Source organism: Lipotes vexillifer, unplaced genomic scaffold (assembly GCF_000442215.2).
Source record: "Lipotes vexillifer unplaced genomic scaffold, Lipotes_vexillifer_v1.1 scaffold61, whole genome shotgun sequence".
In the NCBI taxonomy this organism is placed as follows: domain Eukaryota; kingdom Metazoa; phylum Chordata; class Mammalia; order Artiodactyla; family Lipotidae; genus Lipotes; species Lipotes vexillifer.
Window position 1 is genome coordinate 393,837 of NW_006787051.1, and position 4,731 is coordinate 398,567.

The window sequence follows — 4,731 nt, forward strand, 5'->3', positions numbered from 1 at the left end:
CAAAGATAAAACTCGCAGCTCAGCCTTCATGGATTCCACAATCTAATAAATCAATTAATGTAGTGCAATGTGGTGAGGGCTATGACAGGGAAGATCTGGGGCGAGGGAAGGATGTACAGGAGGCTGGAGGTCCTGAGAGTTCTCCTGAAGAAAGGGCCATTCAAGAGCTCCAGGATGGGTAAGAGTTAAAGAGAGAATGGTGCCTCTTCTGCATCAGGAGACTGAATCAAACACTGTGACAGGGGAGGGCTAAGAAATGAGATGCAGTGGTAGGCAGGAGCTAGATCATACAAATCTTTGTTGGCCATGAGGAGTTGAGACTTTACCCTTCCCTGCTAGGGGATTAAGGCTTTACCCAAAGCGCAAAGGAGCAGGGTGGGGAGGTGAAGAGGTTTAAGTATAGAGTGAGAGAGCAAAAAGAGTAAATTTTTGACTGCACTGTGGAAAACAGTTGAGGGGTATCATGAGTAGAAAGTTAAGAGACTGCCATGATATCGGAGAGGAGAGATGATGGTGGTCTTGATTAGGGGAGTGGCTAAGGGGAGGTTGACAGAAGTGGATTTTATAGGGAGGAATCAGCAGAACTTGGTGACCAGTTGGTTAGATATGAAGAGTAGAGGGAGAAGAAGGAATTAGAGGTGATTCCCAGTTTTCTGGCTTCAAAACTCTGAAAGACAAGCAGTTTGGATGGGAGGGTGACAGGTTCAGTGTCTAGTAAGAGGAATCTGAGGTGCCTATGGGACATTTGAGAGGTCCAGCTGGCAGTTGGAAAGATAAGCTGGAGCCTAGGAAAGAGGTCTGGCCTGGAGATATGGATTTGGGAGTTGGTGTAGAGACGGTACCTGAAGGCATGGAAGTGGATGACATCACCCAGAGAGGGCATAAGGTGAGAAAGGAGAGCCTGTGACTGTGCCCCAATGAACCTCAACATTTAAGGGACAGGCCCAGAAAGCAAAGCCTGAAAAGAGGGCTTCCCTGGTGGCGCAGTGGTTGAGAATCTGCCTGCTAATGCAGGGGACACGGGTTCGAGCCCTGGTCTGGGAAGATCCCACATGCCGCGGAGCAGCTAGGCCCATGAGCCACAACTACTGAGCCTGCACGTCTGGAGCCTGTGCTCCGCAACAAGAGAGGCCGCAATAGTGAGAGGCCCGCGTACCGCGATGAAGAGTGGCCGCCTCTTGCCGCAACTAGAGAAAGCCCTCGCACAGAAACGAAGACCCAACGCAGCCAAAAATAAAAATAAATAAATAAATTAAAAAAAAAAAAGATGAAGGACAGGTGCCCACTGATGTAGACACGCATGTGCACATGGGCAGAAAATTCTGAAGATAACCCCCAAAATAGCGATTAGTAGAATTATCAGTACTACTCTTTCCCAGAATCAGGAAAGAGATATGAAAACCAAGGGAGAAGAGAGCTTCACAAGTAAGAGAACAATCTTCATTGTGAAATGCTGCAAACAGTTCCCATGATCTAAAGCCCCAAAGAAACCGGTATTAACCTCAGGGAGTGTGGTTTCTAAGGGCTGGAGGAAAGGAAGCCAGATCCAGGGGGCTGAAGAGGAAGCTGATTGTGAGCAAATGAGGACAGCCAGTGCTGATTCCACCTGATCTTTGACATCTGCAAAGGATGTGTTTCAAGGCTTTTCAGTTTCTCCAAATTCTCAAACAGCATCTAATTTCCTCCATGACTTCCTCGTACAACCTCATGAAGTCCCAGTATACATGATTGACACAGCTGTGAGTGAAGGTAGGTGACCGAGGCATTGTTAAAAAGTGGATGCAGGAGGCCAGTTAGGCTCACTTGCTTCTGAAAATGACTCACTCCTGGTCACTAGCCTCCAAGTGTATTTGATCATTTGAGGCTTCAGCAAAACGACAAATGACTGCAGGCTACAGTCTTTGGGTTTTCTTTGAAACAGATGAAGCCTTGGAGGAGGTGAAGTCCTCAAAGCCAAGGAATCCTTGCAATAAGATTGGCAGGGAAGGAAAATGATGAAATTTGCAGTACCAACTCTCCCACCCCCTACTGCCAGACTGAGTAAGTAGGTGAATGAACCATTCAATGAGCTGATCAACCTATCAATCAAACTTCCTGGGCACTCTGCACAAGGCCCTTAAAGTGGTTACTGGAGACACAATGCTGAAACAGACACACTCCCTGTCCTTCACAAGTTCTCAGACTAGTGTGGGAAACAGACATAGAAATACACAACTACCATGTGATAAGTGTCACGATATTGACATATTCAAACTGCTATGGCAGCAAAGAGGAGGAAGTACCCAACTCTGAAGGTGGTGGAGAATAAAGAAGACTTGCAGAGGAAGGGATATATGAGCTGGCCCTTGGGGGACAAATAGGAGTTTGATAGGTACACTGGGAAAACAGTGAGTAATGGAACAGAAGCATGAAAAATTAAGAAACACGGACCAGTTGGGCAAGAGAGCAAGACTCAAAAGGGCAGAGGCTGTACTTGATGCTATCACAACCCACTCGATGCGAGTTTTCCACTTGCCTCTCTGGCTGCTCCTTCACTGTCCATTCCTTATATGTCTGGCTCCTCAGGGCTTTGTTCTAGGGCCTCTTCTCCCCTCACTTTCATACTCTGTCTGGAAAATCTCACCATCTCCTATGGTTTCAGTTACCATCCACTTGCTAATGACTCCCAAAGCCTTATCTCCTGTGTGGAAAACTTCTTGAACCCACACCTGTATATCCAGCTGTACCTTGGACATCTGTACAGGGATGATGCTAGAGACTAGTCTAAAACTGAATTCACTCTCCCCTAACCTACTCATCTTGCTGCGTCCCTCATCTCAATAAAAGCCACCACCATCCACCTAGCCACATCAGCCAGAATCCTGGGAGTCTTTTCAATTCCTCCTCTTCTTTCAACTTTCAGATATAAGGTATGACTATTATCCTTGCTTCTGCTCCTAAAATGTGTCTAGGTTAAAAATCGGGAGATCCAGGAGTTAGTCCTGACTCTCACTAATTTCACCAATGCAAGATAAGACTCCGGACAACTTCCTACTCCATCCCCTTACTTGCAAATTGGGGGAGGGTATCTTTTTCTTCCCCAAATCTGAGATTCCCAAGGTTTTCTGTCCAGCCAAAGGTCCCTACACACTGTAATATGTGCCCATGATTAAATCCAATCTTGTACTACCTTGAGTATGATTGCTGGTTTCCACAGGAAGGCTAGGTGTGTTAGAGAGTGGCTGTAGTTGTCCCCACCTCCCTTCCAAAATAAATGTTTGCTGAGTTTAGGGCACCCATGACACTCCCTCTGGGCACCCCCTACCCTAGCCTAGCAAAATGGTTTTGCTCCATTTTTCTGAACACAGGCTGTACTATATCAACTATGGGCCTTTGCTCAAGCTCTTCTCTCAGCAAGAATGCCATTGTCGCCTAAGTGGCTGAGGCAGCACCTGGTACACAGAGGGTGCTCAGTATATGTTGGTGATAAGAGAGCCATGTTTAAATCACTGCAGTATCCTCTCACCAGACAGAGAGGCAAAATCAAAGGCAATAACAAGACAAGCGAACGAAGTTCCAAGGAAAAAGACCTCCACTTAACATAAAGAAGCTTTCCCATAACAGAAGTAGTAAGTGCTCTGTCACTGGAGGCATGCAAGCCAAGAGAAGCAGGGCACCTGTCAGGCCTGCAGCTCTGATTCCAATTCTGCAGCAAATCAGAACCCTGCTTAGGGGGTGAATGGGCACTGATGAGCTGGACAGACAGGCAGGGAGAGACCTGTGAAAAAAACCTCTGCACCTGCTCCAACCTACCAGATCTCATCTTCCTACAGGGGCCAGTCCTGGGTTTTTGCTTTCCACATCGGAGACCCCCACACCAGGAACAAGCCCAGGGCTGGCCTTTGGTGGACTGACCTCCCTGGGGTGCAGCCTGCCCCTCCAACCTGCAACCATCTGTCCCTGCAGGTTTGCAGCCCATGATCTGAAGCCAAGTCCACAAGGGAGGAGGCCAGAACCAGGGAGGAGCCTGGGGTCCTCCAGGCGGGGCCCAGGCTGCAGGGGAAACAGAAGGGTCCTTTCCTACAAGAAACAGCCTCCGGATGCGGCTTCCTGTCCAGAGGCCAGTGCTAGAGGAGGAAAGGGTGTCCTCTATACCCGCTGGTGGGCCTCTAGGTGCCTGAGGAGGGAGGGGGTAGCAAAGGGTGGAAGTGTCTGCACCAGGGAGAAAGGAACCCTCGGACAAGCTGGGCCACAAGATTCCAGAGTCCCACTCAGCAGCCCCACCCGCTCCCCCACCCCCCACCATCCTCGGCCGCAGCGTTCGACACCCTCCGCCAACATACAGAAGCTCCCAAACCCCGCGCTCCTCCAAGGAAGCATCACCCATCCACCCGCGCCTCCCCCCTCAAACATGGACCTCACGTGAGCAGCCACAGCCCGAAGAATCCCCCCACTGCTCTCACGGACAGGGACACGCCTCACGTGGACAGAGACAGGCACAGCTTTTGAAAAGCATCTATGCCCTCACCCACAGACACTCGGACAGACACACCGCCGCTCGCACCCGGACCGGGACCTGGGCAGACAGGGATACAAACGCACCCCTGGGGGCCTCCCGTCGCACTCACCGCGGCGAGGCAGGATGGGAGGGCCAAGACCCGGGCTGCGGCCACTCCGAAGGGCCCGCGGCGCTGCTGCTGCCAGCGCCCGTCCGCCCGGCTCTGCCCGCGGCGCCGCCCCACGTCCCGCGCC

The 4,731-nt window shown here is 50.5% G+C and overlaps 1 protein-coding gene across 2 annotated transcripts in view; it reads right to left on the minus strand.

The window, feature by feature from the left end:
- TRIM3 (tripartite motif containing 3) overlaps positions 1-4,693 on the minus strand; it is a 24,742-nt gene extending 20,049 nt beyond the window's left edge. Inside the window, exon 1 of one of the 2 annotated variants that reach the window (XM_007459816.1) lies at positions 4,608-4,693. The gene's annotated coding sequence lies outside the window, so the exon portion shown is untranslated. The remainder of the gene's footprint in view (positions 1-4,607) is intronic. The other variant, XM_007459817.1, reaches the window with a different exon arrangement.
- Between the last annotated feature and the right edge of the window lie 38 nt (positions 4,694-4,731).